Here is a 19,468-nt window from a genome sequence, read left to right as displayed (position 1 = left end):
CGGCGTCCATACCGTCGATGTCTTCGGAGTCGAAGTCGAGCATGTCGGTTAAATTGTCGACAGTGGCTACAAAGTGGGTGGTGGGTGGGCTTTGAATTTCTTCATCGTCCGTATCCCAACCTTGCTGACCATAGTCCGGCCAGGGCTCTCCTGATAAAGAGAGAGACTTTAGTGTCTTCATAATATTGCCGAAAGGCGAGTGCTGAAAGATGTCCGTGGCAGTAAACTCCATGATCGGCGCCCAATCGGATTCGATCGGTAGGGGCGCGGAGGGTTCGGAGTCCGGAGAGGAGTCCGGCTCCTTGGAGTCATGAGTCTTGCAGAGTGCGGGGCTGGTGTTCGGTGCGATCGCCATTGGGATCGCAACCCCTGAGGCGGCGTCCAACCACCCATCCTCGATCGACGCAGTTGGCTCCGAATTAAGGGTCGAAGCCGATGCGGGTGCGGCCTCCAGGGCACTGTTCGGCGGCTAAGCTAGGTCATGCTCGTCGGGACAGTGCGGAGCGCTTGGCAGTGGCTCGAATCCATCAAAGATCAAGTCCCTGCGGATGTCAGCCGTGTAGTTTAAGCTTCCAAATCTGACCCGACGGCCAGGGGCATAGCTTTCGATCTGCTCCAGATGGCCAAGTGAATTGGGCCGCAGTGTGAAGCCGCTGAAGACGAAGATCTGTCCAGGGAGGAAGGTCTCACCCTGGACTGCATTGCCGTCGATGATCGTAGGAGCCATCAAGCCAGACGGCGACGACACAGAGGAACTCTCAATGAAAGCACCAATGTCGGTGTCGAAACCAGCGGATCTCGGGTAGGGGGTCCCGAACTGTGCGTCTAGGCCGGATGGTAACAGGAGGCGAGGGACTCGAAGTTTTACCCAGGTTCGGGCCCTCTCGATGGAGGTAAAACCCTACGTCCTGCATGATTAATATTGATGATATGGATAGTACAAGAGTAGATCTACCACGAGATCGGAGAGGCTAAACCCTAGAAGCTAGCCTATGGTATGATTGTTGTTGTGTATGTTGTCCTACGGACTAAAACCATCCGGTTTATATAGACACCGGAGAGGGTTAGGGTTACACAAAGTCGGTTACAATGGTAGGAGATCTGCATATCCATACTGCCAAGCTTGCCTTCCACGCCAAGGAAAGTCCCTTCTGGACACGGGACGAAGTCTTCAATCTTGTATCTTCATAGTCCAGGAGTCCGGCTGAAGGTATAGTCCGGCCATCAGGACACCCCCTAATCCAGGACTCCCTCACCCCCAGCCCAATAGTCGGGCAGGTTGTGAATTGTTAGGAGGAGCTTAGGGTTGTCAGTATTTGCAGGTTGTGAATTGTGTTTTGTGTTGTGTATTTTGAGAGTACTTTCAGATATGAATGTCTTTTGAATTTCAGATTTGCAGTATTGAGCATATAAAGTATTTTATGAATTCTAGAGATCTATTTTTAGAACTTGAAAAAAAGTAGTTTCATAGGAGTATAAAAGTGCAGACAATGTGATTCTCAGAGAAGAAACTACAAGTTTCAGTTTCAGATAAGAAACTGCAAGTTCAGTTTCAGATAAGAAACTACAACTTTCAGAGGCAGAGCATTTATACTAACACGGCCTTTTCAAACAGGGTTAACATCATGTTGGAAGTTTTATTCATGGTCGAAAATGGAACTACCAGCCAGTTAAGATCATGCTGATCAACATTCATGCATAGCACATCTTCATATGATGCATAGTCAAAATGCCCACACAATGTCGAGTGTGCGAAACACAGAGAAAACGAGGGACGAAGTTTTGGCAAGTGTTGGACGTGGTTTTAGGCTGCCCCGTCTAGGCTTTCATTTTTAACATGTCCAGCCGACGACCTCGGATGCGAGGTCCATAGGCCTGTTTGTATTTTCTTAGGTCCGTCATGTATCGACCGGCCTATGGACCTCCCATCCGAGGTTTTATTTTTGGCAGCCCAATTTATGTTTTTTTTGAAGAAAACGCAGAGCTCTGTTCTATTTTTCTATATAAGAATAGAAAGGCCAGGTCCAACTTATGTTTCCCTCTAACTATATTATATATATTGAAATTATTTTATATGTTGACTGTTTAGTTCACATACTCCCTCCTTTTCGGTTTATAGGGCTTATCTCAAAATTTCAGTTTTTCCATTTTATAAGGCTCAATTTGGTTGTTTTCCATCGCATGTTCAGATTCCAAGGTGCATTAAATCATTGCATGCAAGTATTAAGAGAAAATTGACCAATGCATGTACTTTATGCATGCATGCATTGCAATTTATGCATTGATAAACATAATTTTTTGAGGAAAACAAGTGCATTAATTAGGTGCTTTTGCAAACTACAAAAAGTATTCCACCATTCATCATCTACCTTGGTTGGTGAGATTTTTGAATTGAGCCCTATAAACCGAAAAGGAGGGAGTAATTGGCAAATAGATCTCGCCGCCACCCCCTGCCTCCTGACTCCGGGTGCGCCTGCCCCCCTCAGCAAGTCTGCTCGCGCGCCCCATGGAATCGCCGGCCATATCCATGGGGGAATGGCTGGAAGACAGGCAGATATATGTACAAGATGCATCTCCCACATGTCTACAAAGCCTTCCCGCAGATGCTCCAGCCGCTCGACTCCGTCGCGTCGGCGGTGCTGCGGGAGACTCGAGGGAGGACATGGAGGGAGCGGGCAATGCGGATTCACGACGATGCTCTCTCATGGACCCAGTGCACACGCAAATGAAGGGAAGCAGAGGAGGAAGCTGCGAGGGAGGAAGCCGAGGAGGGACCGAATCCGTTCTCTCACTCGCGCAGGTATGCTCGGATGTGCAAGGATCATGTGGATTGGGAGCTGCTGAATCTAGCCCCGCGGATCTACTTCGAAGGAGATTTCTCGGAGAAGCACAGGATGCCCCATCCCAGTGAGCCGCCGATTGCGTTCGTTTGATGGGTGAAAGGAGAAGTGAATTCAGGAGATCCACGCTGTGCTGTGAGATGGGAATGCTTAACTCGACTCCTGCCCACCAGCACGCAACCGGAGCCGGAGCAGGTGGATCCCCTACCTTACCTCTCCCCCAAACCTGCAGAAGATTGAAATTAGGCTTGCAATCTTCTTCAATTGAGCTGTCTGGTGGTTATTTCTGCTTCCTGAGAGACAACATCTGGCTGGAGGATGAGAATGAACCAGGAACTCCGATGAATTTCCCCTATCACAATGGGGGGAGCGCCGGTTGGGCAGTGGTATGGCCCACCTCCACCCCAAATGGGGGCACAATCTGGGCAGGCTCCTGTAATTGCCCAAGATCAATCTGCTGGTGGTTCTGACTCTCAGATCAGTGGGAAATCTCAAGGCAAGAATCAGCAAGAGAAGAGATAGGACATCCAGAAAAATGCTCCTGCCCCTACTTCGGGCCTTATGGCATACTCTGAGATGATCTGCTACAACTGTGGGGAACAAGGGCATCATTTGGATAAATGTGTCAAGCCCAAGAGTTGTTTTATCTGTAAAATGGTTACCCATAAAGTTGAGAATTGCCCTGTCAGAAGGAAAACCCAGAGTTCTGCTAGATATGTTGGAAGTGCTGCTCTAGGATTATGTCCACCATTGATAGAATTTTCTGTGACACATAATTAGATAGTTTGTTTCCCCTTTCTAGTTGTAGAGCTCTGCCCAGATGTGGTAGTGACCACACTCCTTTGCTCTGGGACTCAGGTCTTAACCAAACTCCAAAGAGCAATAGTTTTAAAATTGAAAAGTGGTGGTTGCTTAGAGAAGATTTTACTGAGCTAGTAAGGAAAATCTGGAATTAGCCTACTGGGAGCAGCTGCCCCCTAGAAAATTGGCAGATCAAAATCAGGAGATTTAGAAGAACTACCAAAGGGTGGAACTCCAATGAGGAAGCTAATCTTAGAAGATACAAAAGGCTTCTCCTCCTTAAGTTTGAGTCTCTAGATATGAAGGCAGAAACCACTAACCTCTCTGAGGCTGAGACTAATAGATTAAACTTTGTCCATGGAGAGCTCAAGAAAATTTGGCTTCAATAAGAAATCAAAGCCAAACAAAGGTCTAGAGATAGGAACATTAAGAAGGGTGATAGAAATACTGCTTACTTCCATGCAGTAGCTAACCAGAGGAGGAGGAAAACCCTCATTCACTCCCTTGATGGCCCTAATGGCCCTGTTACTAAGGTAGATGAGATGCTAATAGTGGCTAGTGACTTCTACAAAGACCTGTTTAAGAAAGAAAACCCTTCTTGGTTCTCTCTACAAATCAATTTTTTCTCTGCTTCTGAAAAAGTCTCTCCTGCTGAAAATGAGCTGCTAGAAGCCCCTTTTTCAGAGACAGAGGTGAAGGAAGCCATTTTTAGCTCTTATCCTGATGGGGCTCCTGGTCCTGATTGGATTCCCTTCTTGTTTTACCAACATTTTTGGGACTTGGTGAAAAATGATCTCTTAGATCTTTTCTAAGCCTTTCATAGAGGAGAGTTGGATCCAGCAACTTACTCATGGGGGTCTGTTGGGGTCAAGTTAAATAATTATGAAAGTGATTTTTTCCTTGCTGGTAAAGGCCTTAGGCAAGGTGACCCCATCTCCCAGCTTTTGTTTAATTTAGTAGTGGACGTTCTTACTAAAATGCTGAGCAAAGTTGATGATCATAGTCTGATTGCAGGGTTCTGTCCTGAGGTCTACCCTGGTGGCATCATCTGCCTTCAATATGCAGATGGTATCATCATTTTCTTAGACAATGACTCCACACATGCTAGCAATCTGAAAACTGTTCTAACCTGGTTTGAACAAGTCTCAAGCATGAGAATCAACTACTCTAAAAGTGAACTCATCCCTATCAACATGGATGATCAGGAGTTAGCTGACTTCCTCTCTATGCTAGTCTGTAATAAAGGTAACTTCCCCATTAAGTACCTAGGTATCCCTCTCCACTATGATAAACTAAGGAGAGAGGATATTGAACCCCTTCTGGATAAAATCATTAAAAGGATTGCTGGGTGGAGGGGCAAACTTCTCTCTTACAGAGGTAGATTGATCCTCATACAAGCTTGTTTGGCTAGCATTCCAGTGTATCTCTTCTCCTTCTTCAAGTTCCCTAAATGGGCAGTGAACCTCATCAATTCTCAGATGTCTCATTGCTTGTGGAAATTTTGAGGGAAATAGGAAGATACACCTTGCTAATTGGGCCCTAGTCTCTATGAAAAAAGATTTTGGAGGCCTAGGCATACCTAACCTCCAAGAAATTAACATCTCTCTTCTAGGGTCTTGGATTAAAAGATTCTATGAGGAAGACCTGAAACCCTGGAAGCTTCTTATTGCCCATAAATACCTAGGAAATAAACCTAATATTTTTGTCCCTTCCTCCAACCCTAAGACCTCTAGATTCTGGAAAGGATTAAAATCTATTATGCATACTGTGAAATTTGGCTACAGATGGAACATAGCGGATGGGAGCAGAACCAGGTTCTAGGAAGATACTTGGTTTGGCACATCCCCCCTAGCAGTCCAATTTTGGCCTATTTACTCTGTCCGCAATGAGATTAACAAAAGTGCCAATGAAGTTTGGGACAATCAATGCCTAAAACTCTCTTTTATAAGGAACTTTAGTGATAGTCTCATGGAACAATGGCTCCAGTTGGAGGAAATTGCCAAAAGCATTACCTTTACTGCCAAGCCAGGTGCCCTGATTTGGCAGCTGGACAATAAGGGGAAGTATTCCTCCAGCTCCCTCTATCATGTTATCAAATTTGGAGGGGTTCAACCCGTGTGTATTCCTGCTGTTTGGAAATTAAGAGTTCCCCCTAAAATTCATGTATTTCTTTGGCATCTCCCCAAAATCAAATTGATGACTAGGGATAACCTTAGGAAGAGACACATCATCAAACCCCTTGATTGTGTTTACTGCTTGGAACAAGAGTCTTGTTCTCACCTATTTTTTGAATGTATAGTTGCTAAACATCTCTGGGCCCACATTGAGGAATATTTCTCTAGTCAGATTGGCTCATCCTTTGAATCTTTCGCCAGATTCTGGATTGCTACCAAAAAGTGCTCAGTTTTAAACAATGTTAGCTCAGCTGTCCTTTGGTGCCTTTGGAAATATAGAAATGCTATGATTTTCAGTAACACCTCTTGGATTTCCATTCCGCAGGTCTTGAGGTTGATCAGGAACATTGTGAGGAACTGGGCAATTCTCTCCTCCGGATCGGACAAGGACAGGTTGATGAGCTTCATGGAAACCCTAACAAGATCCCTCCAGAAACCGTTGGTGATCACTTGTGGCTGAACAAGGCTCAACCTGCTCTGGGGCTTGACCCGTGGGCTCGTCTCAAGATCTCTGATGAAGATGATGGGCACCTGGCGCCGAAAAAGAGGGACATCCACCATGCAACACCTTCCAGCCCGGTGTATCCACTTGCTTACTGGTCGCCGCAAGCTGACACGGCCCCTCGGCTGAAGACCATGAAGGCTTCGTTGGACCCTCCTTGTGTCATTTGAGTGCTCTATCCGCTCTGCCTTTGGCACCGCTCGGGTGATTTGTGTTATTCAGAGAACTTGTTCATCCACCCCCTAGTTTGTAGCTTTTCTACCTTTGCTTTCGAACTGCTCTTTGAGCTGCTGTATCAGAATATGTTGTGGTTTCGTTCTCAGCAATGGAACCGGGGAGATGCTCCCTGTTTTTCTAAAAAATTATTTTATATGTTATTATATATTATTTTTATTGTCATCATATATTTAACAGACACTTACATATGTAAGAAAACAATATCCCACATCTTATTAACTTATAAAAATATTTTCTTAACAAATAAAATTCTGGATTGTTTTGGCACGAAAATCCTAGTGATTGTGTACAAAAGCTTGGTAAGATTTAAGGATGAATGTAATAATATCACTTATTATTTAAATATATTTATAACAAAATGCTCAGCCCCTTTTTATTTTTTGATAACATTGCTGGCCCAACCCAACATTATAATTATAATCAGCCCAGCAAAATCGTGTATTTCGAGAAAGAGGAAACAGCCTGTAATTTTTTAGGAAATAAAATAAACGGGCCACATGGACACTACATTATTTGTTCACCCAGCCCAGCTAATGGCTGTAATTCAGAAAAAGATAAAATTGGCAGTAAATTCTACCGCGCAAAAAAAAGACTGTAAATTCTGAAAAAATGGGTTGAATACGTGCCACATTTTTGGAGGCTGAAATGTGGGCCAATAGGTCGAAGCCAATGCAAGTCGATGTCAATTTAGTCAACAAATGATTCTGACATGTTAGCCATTGGATTTACATCCAACGACCGGCATCCATCTTCAATCTCTCATCTTCTTCCTCCAACGCCGCCGGGACCACCTCCCGCCTCCTGCTGCTAGCAGCTCTGCTTAGCACGCTTCGCTATGAAGCGCTACTCCACCGTTGGCCAGGCCATCCCTCCACCCCTCCACACCTCCTGTTCTTCCCCCCCGACTGCCGAACCACACCGCACTAGAACCAGTTAACCCTCGTACACCTCTCTATCTGCGACTCTACTCCCGCGTCTTCCCATCTCCGGCTCGTTGCTGTCCGGGGCCTCGCCGTCGTCCACCACCTTGGATGCGCTCGGCGCGGTGTGGTCAACGTGGTCAACGAACGACACCATCGGAAGTAGACTGTGCATGGAGAGGCTGACAGCTGGGTCCATGGCCGCATAGAAGGAAATGCCTCCTTATTACATGCAAAATAATGATTCCTCCACCTGACATCTGGGACCCACCGGAAGGGCCTCTGTATTTCGCGAAATAAAGTGTCCCCCGCTGACATGTCGGACCCACCAGCTATCTTTGCACGCAAGGAAGTGCCTCCTTATTACGCACAAAAAAATGAATATTCCCCCTGCCAGCTGGAACCCAGCATAGTGGGAGGCTGACTTGTGGGCCTACCAAGTTGACAGGGACGGAGGGCTTTGTCAACTTAGTCAATATGAACGATTCTAGCTCCTGTTACCGTACGATGTTCATGCAACGGTCGTAGTGCTTCTTCAACCTCTGGTCTTCTTGCTCCAGCCTCCCAAACCAGCGCCTATCGTGCCGCCTGCTCCTGCCTCTCGTGGCCGGCTGTGATGCCGCGAAGGCCTAACCGCCCCTACTACTCCCACCGCTGGCCAGGCCATCCCTCTACTTACCCACACCCCCTGTTATTCTGCGGCGACAGCAGCCTCACACCGCAGTCGAACTAGTGAACCCTCATACTCCTCTTCGCGTGGGCATCCACTGTTGCGTCTTCCACGGCTCCGAGTCGTCCCCTTCCTAGTCCTCGCCGTCGTCCACCACCCTGGTGCTCTCGGTGCGGCGTGGTCAACATGGTCAACGACTGACTTCCATTGGAAGAGTAATGTACGTGGAGAGGCTGACAGCTAGGTCCACAGCAGCCGCAAGGAAGTGCCTCCTTATTACGTGGAAAATAATTATTCCTCCACCTGACAGCAGGGACCCACCGGACGGGCCACCAGTATTTTGCAAAAAAATCATTTCCCCTGACTGCTGGGACCCACCGGACAGGCCACCGTATTTTGCGAAAAAAATGTTCCCTCCGCTGTCAGCTCGGACCCACTGGAAGTGCCTCCTTATTACGCACAAAAAAATGAATACTCTCCCGGCTAGCTAGGACCCACCTTGCTGGGAGGCTGACTTGTGGGCCTACTAAGTTGACGGGGACGAAGGGCTTTGTCAACTTAGTCAATATGAACGATTCTACCTCAAGTGACCGTACGATGTCCATCCAACAGCCGTAGTGCTTCTTCAACCTCTGGTCTTCTTTGCTCCAGCCGCCCAAAGCAGCGCCGGTCGTGCCGCATGCTCCTGCCTCCCGTGGCCGGCTGTGCTGCCGCAGAGGCCTCACCGCCCCCTACTATTCCCACCTCTGGCCAGGCCCTCCGGCGATGGTAGCCTCACACCGCAGCCGAACCAGTGAACCCTCGTAGTCCTCTCCGCGCGAGCTTCCACTGCTGCATCGTCCCCTTCCTAGGCCTTGCTGTCGTCCACCACCGTGGTCCTCTCCACGCGGCGTGGTCAACATGGTCAAGGAACGACTTCCATCGGAAGAGTACTGTATGTGGAGAGGCTGATAGCTGGGTCCACGGCCACAACCCAGTTTTCTTGTGATTTGCCAAGTAAGTCGCTTTGTCAGGCATGTTGGGCTGCAAATCTTTCAAGACGAGGAGAGCTTTCATTCGGCTGGCCGAGAAAATGGCCCATCAGTAATGAGAAATGGGTTGTACATTTTTAAAACACATCAAACCGGCAATTAGTTTCAAATATCTTTTTTTCATTTCAAGATTTTAAATTACATTAATTTTTATGCGTGGAGAATTTGTTGGATTTTATATTGATATACATTTATTTTTAAAATCAGTTTGAATGTGAGTCGAAATTTCAGGATTAAAAACAGTTCGGACCGCACCGAAATATGCAAAATTTCGTATAATTTTTAAACTGTTGCCACAATATGGGTTGTAATGCTAACAAAAATAATATGGGCTCCAAATAAACCTCAAGGATTAGCAAATGGGCTGTAAATTATTAGAAATAATGGCAGATGGGCTGTATGCTATTTTCCACAGATTTGAGGCTTTCCTAAAAAAAGGTTGACGCACAAGCATTGATTGTTGGATGTCCATCCAACAGCCGTCGTGCTTCTTCAATCTCTGCTCTTCCTGCTCCAGCCGCTCAAACAAGCACCGGCGAGACTGCCTGCTCCCTCATCCTCGCGGCTGGCTGTGCTGCCGCGCAGGCCTCACCGCCTGAAGTACTCCCATTGCTGGCCTAGCCATCCCTCTACTCACCCACACCTGCTGTTATTCTCCAGCGGCGGCAGACGAACCAGTAAACCCTCGTACAGTCGCACTCCCCTCCGCGTGGGAAACAACTGCCAAGTCTTCCCTGCCTCCGTGTCGTCCCCTTCCTAGACCTCGCCTCGTCCACCACCCTGGTGCTCTCGGCACGGCGTGGTCAACGTGGTCAAGGAACGACTTCCATCGGACGTGGACTGTACGTGGATAGGCTGACAGCTGGGTCCACGGCCGCAGCAAGGAAGTGCCGCCTTATTGCGCGGAAAATAATGATTCCTCCACCTGACAGCTGGGACCCACCGGACGGGCCATTGTATTTCGCGAAAAAACATTTCCCCCTGACTGCTGGGACCCACCAGCTACATCTTCACACGCAAGGAAGTGCGTCCAGACAAAAAAAACGATTCGCCCCCAGACTGCTGGGACCGACCAGCTTCATCTTTGCAGGTAAGGAAGTGCCTGACAGTCGGGACCCACCTGGTCGAAGCATACGTAGCATTTTCATTCTGGTCGCGAACATGTACGTACATACTGGTCGATGTAGAGGCGCGCACGTGTCGTAGTAGAGGCGCGCACATGTCGTAGTAGAGGCGGGCACGTAGCATTTACACATACATACAGCGGCCAGGCTGCAAGAAAGAAAATACGACCACGTATGTGTACATACGGGCGGGGTCTCGAACGCCTACTCGCGCATACGTACGGCCAAGGCTCGTGTACATGGCTGGGTCGGAACGGAGAAACAACATTGTCGTCGTGTTCATGCGGAGGCAACGGAATGCGTCGTGTTCATGGGGAGGCAACGGAATGCGTCGTGTTCATGGGGAGGCAACGGAATGCGTCATGTTCATCGGGAGGGCTTGGACGGAACAGGCGATGGAAACGTGGCCTGGCGTACCACAGAACGGAGGAAACGGCCTTGTGTTCGACCGACCATGTTCGAAACGGGATCTTGTTCATCGGGAGGGGTCTGACGTACCGCAAAACGGAGGAAATGGACCTCCTACGGTCGAAACGGGGGTCCTGTTGATCGGGAGGGGTGTGGCGTACCGCAAAACGGATGAAACGGACTTGTGTTGGAGCGCTACGGTCGAAACGGGGGTCCTGTTCATCGGGTGGGGTGTGGCGTACCACAAAATGGGACTCCACGGGATACTGTTCATCTCCACCGTCGACCTCCTCCAGCCTCCACGGGCTCCTGTTCATCCAGCCTCCACCGCACGCTACTCCACCGGCTACTGTTCAACCACCCCTCCACCGTCTACTGTTTATCCAGCCCTCCACACCACGGGGTCTTGTTCAACCACCCCTCCACGGGCACCCCTCCACACCACGGGGTCCTGTTCAACCACCCCTCCACCGTCTACTGTTCATCCAGCCCTCCACACCACAGGGTCCTATTCATCCACCCCTCCACAGGCACCCCTCCACCGTCTACTGTTTATCCAGCCATCCACCACACCACGGGGTCCTATTCATCCAGAGGCAACGCCACCGCTCACTGTTCATCCAACCCCCACCCCCCCGCAATGCTCACTGTTCATCCCATCGATCGGCTTCAGTTAGCAGCAGTAGCGAAGGAATCGCTCGATCGACTTCACTTAACAGCCATCGATCGATTGCTTGGGTTCAGTAACGTGTAGCCTGCAGTGCAATCGCTCGGGTTCAGTTAGAGCCCAACGCCTCGCTCGGGTTCAGTTAGAGCCAACGCCTCGCACACACGCGCATACGTGTACGAGAGAAACGCGCATCGCTCGGCCCCCGACCTCCCACCATAACCAGGAACTCCATGAAATTTTCCTCCCCCTCGCTTCTACCACGGTTTTTTCCATCATGGACGGCCCAAAGAATGTCATGCAGCTGCGTCTCCGGCCCGCCCAGGACAAAAAGCCCATTTTCTGTTATGATTTTTTGTTAGAAGTAAGAGCCCACCACATCTATGATGATACCGGGTTTTGTCACAATTATCGTCATAGAAGTGTCATATGTATGACAGAAAAAAAATTCGTTCGGCCCAAAATGTCATAGATGTGTCTTTTTTTGTAGTGTTTCATGGATGATTTTTCCATATATGGAACTTCTTTTGATAATTTCTTAAGCAAACTTGATTGAGTTCTACAGAGATATGAAGAAACTAATCTTGTCTTGAATTGGGAGAAGTGCCACTTTATGGTTAACAAAGGTATTGTCTTGGGGCATAAAGTTTCTGAAAGAGGTATTAAAGTTGATAAAGCTAAAGTTGATGCTATTGAAAAGATGTCGTGTCCTAAAGGACATTAAAGGTATAAGAAGTTTCCTTGGTCATGCCGGTTTTTATAGGAGGTTCATTAAAGACTTCTCAAAAATTTCTAGGCCTCTGACTAATCTTTTACAAAAAGATGTTCCTTTTCTCTTTGGTGATGATTGTGTAGAGGCATTTGCAATACCTAAGAAAGCCTTAATTTTTGCACCTATTGTTCAGCCTCCTGATTGGAATTTACCCTTTGAAATTATGTGTGATGCTAGTGATTATGTTGTAGGTGCTGGTCTAGGACGAATAGTTGATAAGAAATTAAATGTTATCCAATATGCTAGTAAAACTCTAGATGGTAACCAGAGAAATTATGCTACTACTGAAAAAGAATTTTTAGCAGTTGTATTTGCTTGTGACAAGTTCAGACCTTATATTGTTGATTCTAAAGTTACTATTGACACTGATCATGCTACTATTTAATATCTTATGGAAAAGAAAGATGCTAAACCTAGACTTATTAGATGGGTTCTCCTACTACAAGAATTTGATTTGCATATTATTGATAGAAAGGGAGCTGAGAACCCCATTGCAGACAACTTATCTAGGTTAGAGAATGTTCTTGATGACCCACTACCTATTGATGATAGCTTTCCGGATGAACAATTAGCTATCATAAATGCTTCTTGTACTACTCCATGGTATGCTTATTATGCTAATTACATTGTTGCTAAATTTATAACATCTAGTTTCACATACCAGCAAAAGAAAAAATTCTAAAATTCTATGACTTAAGACATTAGTTCTGGGATGACCCACACCTTTATAAAGAAGGACTAGATGGTGTTATTAGACGTTGTGTACCTAAGCATGAACAGGAACAGATCCTACGCAAGTGTCACTCTGAGGCTTATGGAGGACACCACGCTGGAAATAGAACTACACATAAGGTATTGCAATCAGGTTTTTATTGGCCCACTCTTTTCAAGGATGCCCGTAAGTTTGTCTTGTCTTGTGATGAATGTCAAAGAATTGGTAATATTAGTAGGTGTCAAGAAATGCCTATGAACTATTCACTTGTTATTGAACCATTTGATGTTTTGGGCTTTGATTATATGAGACTGTTTCCTTCCTCTAATGGGTATACACATATTTTAGTTGTTGTTGATTATGTTACTAAGTGGGTAGAAGCTATTCCAACTAGTAGTGTTGATCATAACACCTCTATTAAGATGCTTAAAGAAGTTATTTTTCCAAGGTTTGGAGTCCCTATATACTTAATGACTGATGGTGGTTCACATTTTATTCATGGTGCCTTTCATAAAATTCTTGCTAAGTATGATGTTAATCATAGAATTGCATCTCCATATCACCCACAGTCTAGTGGTCAAGTAGAACTGAGTAATAGAGAGCTTAAATTAATTTTGCAGAAGGCTAGTAATAGATCTAGAAAGAATTGGTCCAAGAAACTTGATGATGCATTATGGGCCTGTAGAACTGCATATAAAAATCCTATTGGTATGTCTCCGTGTAAAATGGTTTATGGAAAAGCATGTAACTTACCTGTTGAACTAGAACATAAGGCATATTGGACCATTAAAGAGCTCAACTATGACTTCAAACTTTCCAGTGAGAAGAGACTATTTGACATTAGCTCACTTGATGAGTGGAGAACCCAGGCCTATGAGAATGCCAAACTATTTAAAGAAAAAGTTAAAAGATGACTTGACAAAAGGATAAAAAAGCGTGGTTTAATGTAGGTGATTATGTTATGTTATACAACTCTCATTTAAGATTTTTTGCAGGAAAACTCCTCTCTAAATGGGAAGGTCCTTACATTATCGAGGAGGTCTATCGTTCAAGTGCCATAAAAATCAACAACTTCGAAGGCACAAATCCGTGGGTGGTGAACGGTCAAAGAATCAAACATTCTTTCTCAGGTGACCCCATAAATGTTGAAACTAATGTTATTGGCACCGTAACCCCGGAGGAGTATATAAGGGACACTTTCCAGAACGTTTCTGACTCCTAAAAGGAATAGGTATGTGGTACGGTAAGTAAACAGTTCAAATAGCATTTTTTCTCCATTTTGGAATATTTAAGAAAATAGGAAAATAAGAAGCAGTCCGGAAAGGACACGAGGCGTCCACAAGGGTGGAGGGCGCACCCTACCCCCTGGGCGCGCCCCTGCCTCGTGGGCACCTCGTGTGCCCTCTGGACTCTGTTTTCTTGCATGATACCTCTTTTGGTCGGTAAAAATTCATTATATAATCTCCTGAAGGTTTTGACCACCGCACCACGCAAATATCTCCTGCTTTTGTTTCAAGCTGTTTTCTACCAGAGTTGTCAAGGCCAGGCATCATGTCGTCCCCCTCCTCCAACAATGAGGGCGACGATGCTTGGCTAATGAAGATAGAGCGGAAGAGAGAAGAACCCAGGGAGATCAACAAGGATCATAGTATCAAGAAGGACACGGAGGATCAAGCACCGGCGCAGAAGAAGACATCCTTCAACCTCATTACAATCTTCTTACCCCTACTGAAATTGAAGCTTTCAAGATGACTGAAATAGTTCGGGTTAAGAACTAGTATCTAACTCGTGAAAATATTCTATTGCAAGAGCATATCACCGCACTCAAGGGCATTATTCTTAAGTTGGAGCACCTCCTACGCTTGATGTTGGATGAAAAGCCTACACCATCAACAATCCCTTCATCGCCACCTTTGAGGAAAGAGACATAAATACATGGGTATGGGCACTCCCCTTGGCAGCTGCCAAGCTTGGGGGAGTGCCTCGGTATTGTATAACCATCACACTTCTATCTTTACCGTTTTTCTTAGTTCGATCCTTTTGGTTATATCTTGATCTAGTAGAATAAAGTTTAGTATGATCTAGCTTTGAGTTTTAGTATTGATCCTTATCTATGTAATCGAGTCCGTGAGCTATATATAATAAAGATTAGTCTTGAGTCAAGGGCTTGGTTATCTTGCTATGATCTTGAGGGTATAAAAATAAAAGAAAAGAGAAAGAATAAAAAGAAATAAAGAGATCATATTGATCTTATGGAGAGTAATGACTTCACATATAAAGAGTATGATGAACAAAAGTTGTTGAGAGTTGACAAACATAGTTTTGGTCATCGTTGCAATTAATAGGAAGTAATAAAGAAAGAGAGGTTTTTACATATAAATATAGTATCTTGGACATCTTTTATGATTGTGAGCACTCATCAAAATATGACATGCTACAAAGTTGATGTTGGACAAGGAAGACAACGTAATGGGTTATGTTTTCTTACATCTGAAATAATTATATTGTCATGGATCATCCAACATGTTGAGCTTGCCTTTCCCCTTCATGCTAGCCAAATTCTTTGCACCAAGTAGAGATACCACTTGTTCTTCCAAATATCCTTAAACCTAGTTTTTCCATGAGAGTCCATCATATCTGCCTATGGCTTGAGTAAGATCCTTCAAGTAAGTTGTCATTGTTGCAAGCAATAAAAATTGCTCTCGAAATATGTATGATCTATTAGTGTGGAGAAAATAAGCTTTATACGATCTTGTGATGTGGAAGAAATAAAAGCGACAGACTGCATAATAAAGGTCCATATCACAAGTGGTAATATAAAGTGACATTCTTTTGCATTAAGATTTCGTGCATCCAACCATAAAAACAAATGACAACCTCTGCTTCCCTCTGTGAAGGCCCTATCTTTTATTTTTGTCCTATACCTTATACAAGAGTCATGGTGATCTTCACCTTTCCTTGTTACATTTTATCCTTTGGCAAGCGACTGTGTGTTGGAAAGATCCTGATATATATAGCTAATTGGATGTGGGTTTTCATAAACTATTATTGTTGACATTACCCTTGAGGTAAAAGGTTGGGAGGCAAAACTATAAGCCCCTATCTTTCTTTGTGTCCGATTAAAGCTTCATACCCATAAGTATTGCGTGAGTGTTAGCAATTGTGAAAGACTAAATGATAGTTGAGTATGTGGACTTGCTGAAAAGCTCTTATATTGACTCTTTCCGATGTTATGGTAAATTGCAATTGCTTCAATGACTGAGATTATAGTTTGTTAGTTTTCAATGAATTTCTCATTAATACTTTACATTGTGAATAGTTTGTTACTTTAGCATAAGTAATCATATGACAATATATATATATGTTTCTGTTCTAAGAATGATCATGATGCCTTCATGTCCGTATTTTATTTTATCGACACCTCTCTCTCTCTAAACATGTGGACATATTTTTCGATATCGGCTTCCACTTGAGGACAAGCGAGGTCTAAACTTGGGGGAGTTGATACGTCCATTTTGCATCATGCTTTTATATCAATATTTATTTAATTATGAACTGTTATTACACATTATGTCACAATACTTATGCCTTTTCTCTCTTATTTTACAAGGTTTACATAAAGAGGGAGAATGCCAACAGCTGGAATTCTCGGCTGGAAAAGGAGCAAATATTAGAGACCTATTCTACACAACTCCAAAAGTCCTGAAATTGCTCGGAAGTCAGTTTTGGAATATATAAAAAATATTGGACGAAGAAAGCACTAGAGGGGGGCTGCCCACCGTCCACAAGCGTGGGGGTGCGCCCTACCCCCTGGGCGCGCCCCCTGCCTCGTGGGCCCCCTGGTAGGCCTTCGGTGCCCATCTTTTGCTATATGAAGTCTTTTGCCCTGGAAAAATTAAGAAGGAAGCTTTCGGGACGAAGCGCCACCGTCTCGAGGCAAAACCCTGGCGGAACTAATCTAGGGCTCTGGCGGAGCTGTTCTGCCGGGGAAACATCCCTTCGGGAGGGGGAAATCATCACCATCAATCCTCTCATCGGGAGGGGGTCAATCTCCATCAACATCTTCACCAGCACCATCTCCTCTCAAACCCTAGTTCATCTCGTGTATCTGATCTTTGTCTCAAAACCTCAGATTGGTACCTGTGGGTTGCTAGTAGTGTTGATTGCTCCTTGTAGTTGATGCTAGCTGGTTTATTCGGTGAAAGATCATATGTTCAGATCCTTTATGCATATTAATACCTCTATGATTATGAACATGAATATGATTTGTGAGTAGTTACGTTTGTTCCTGAGGACATGGGAGAAGTCTTGCTATAAGTAGTCATGTGAATTTGGTGTAGACTGTACTGAAGAAACTATGGCACCCGATTTTTTAATCCCCACACAATATTGTTTGTTAACTTACCTAAAAGTTGTATTCTTATTAGTCTAGTACAAGCAATCGGCTGCCGTCATAAGGAAAAAATATTCTAGTCTTGTGTTTCCTCCTACAGTACAGTGCAAGTACTTCGAAAGAAAGAAAGAAAGAAGATGACTCGAGCCTGTGTGTGAGTGAGCTCAGCTATCTCTACAGCAGAAGCTTTTTGGATATTTTTTTCATCATCAATGATTCAGTTATGATCTATCTTGCGATAGATTCGGCTATCTTGAGATTTTCCATGTTAATTCTAGCCACTAAATCTCTGTTAAAAGTATGTCTGCAGAGGGTTTAATTTTTGCACTTACCTTGCAGTTCTTGAACTGGAGGCAGCTGAAGCAGATCATGTTGAGTATCTTTGCTAGCTCGACGATATGGCTTGGGTGGTAGACAGACACAGGTAGCTTGATGAACCTGAAATGACCTTCAGCTAGCCATGAGAAGACGAGTTTTGTCATAGGAAAAATGAATGAAGGTGCAGTACACGCACATATGGGTTGATTCAGAATCTTAGATCAAAGATTGCAGAACATAACATGGATGTGCATGTAAAATTTCCAGGTGGGCAGAATTGATGTCATTACAACAATCTCTTTGACAGCTCAGCTCAGGAACACTCTATATATCAGTCGAGATAAATGGCGCGACATTGATTTTTAACAACGATGTCTCTGACAGTGCACAACAGTAAACTGAACGGCCAGCTGTGACCATCATCATATCCAACAGTTTATTATGTTCCTTGAAAGTGATCTGACCGAGGTAACTAGTTCTATGTTCCAGTAAACTAACTAGCTGAATATTTTGTAGGTGGAATGAGATGCTGTTATTTCAGCCGGGTTTTTTGAGTAAAGCTTAAGAACAAGAGATACCTATCCTATCAGCGAAACAAATGTTGATGCAGAACTCCGCCGTGGTAACTATTTGTGTTTGAACAGAGTGATCTTGCCTAGGTAACTACGCAAGATTGTCACACATTGAACTAGCTACCTGATAAAAAAAGGTGCATGTTTGTAGTTGTGAAGTGGCACTATCCTAACAAAGTGATCTGGCCTAGTAAATTGGACTTAGTTGAATGTCATTCAGTTTGGTTCTATCTAGTTTCAGGAGCCTGAAGAATGATCTCAAATTCGGTTCCAAACTATTTGTGCAGTATTATCACACACTGAACTAGCTAGCTCACCAAGAAGTTTTATATGCATGTTTATAGACGTGAACTGGCATATTCATTGCTAAATTAAAGGGGCACACCACTACCAAACAGCTGCAGCTTGCCCTATCACACCTAACTTAATTACCTATGCTCCAGTAAACAGCTAGTTTAGTTTTATCAAACTTGGATTTGGTTTACATGCTAAACTATCAAAAAATTTAGCCGCATGTTTGCAGACGTTTACTGATGCTTCCATTCATTTTCTCTTTGCGAACTAGCTTAATTGATGGGCTAGCCAAGCATGTTTGCAGATGTTTAGTGATACTTCATTCTTTCTCCATGCATGGATTAATTGGACGGCTAACCAAGCAAGCTACTGGGTTGAGTTAGTGGCAGGTAAAACAGAGAGCAACCAGTGAGTCACCTTCGTACTTGGCGAGGTCGGTGGCGTAGCAGGAGTCGTAGTGGCCGAGCTGCAGCGGCAGTCCCAGCGCCAAGTTCCCAGCCAGCTGGCCAGGGTGTGTCACCGGAAAGTCCTCTTTCATCGGCTGAGCCTTCACCTACAATGGCAGCCATTAATGTTGTTAGTTAATCACTTACTATTTTGCCCTTAAGGTGCAGATGAAGGACAAGGAGGAGGAGATGAAGAGGCCATGGTTGGTTGGAACAATGAATGATCTCCTGGTTGGAGCCCGTTGTCATCGGGGGAGGAGTGCAGGGACTCGACGGCAGGGGCAGCGCAAGTACTCCGTGCGGGGCGGCTCAACGACCCCGCCCATGGAGGATCCATGGGCGGAGACCTTGCCGCAGGAGCGGTCCCATGAGGGTGAGCGGCTGCTTGTGCCTACCTGGCGCGGGGGGAGGGGAGGAGGCAATGGGGAGAAGGTCGGAGGCGGTGGGGTCGGGCAAGAAGTCGTCGGCGGCGAAGCGGTCGTCGAGACGGGCGACGGTGGTGGCGTGGCGGAGGGCAGGGCGGCCGCGGGAGAGGTGAAGTGGGGGCCGCCATGGTGGGACGGGATGGGGGAGGCATGGTGCAGAAG

This window comes from Triticum dicoccoides, chromosome 6A (assembly GCF_002162155.2).
Source record: "Triticum dicoccoides isolate Atlit2015 ecotype Zavitan chromosome 6A, WEW_v2.0, whole genome shotgun sequence".
Lineage (NCBI taxonomy): Eukaryota > Viridiplantae > Streptophyta > Magnoliopsida > Poales > Poaceae > Triticum > Triticum dicoccoides.
Note: the sequence above shows the minus strand (reverse complement) of the source record.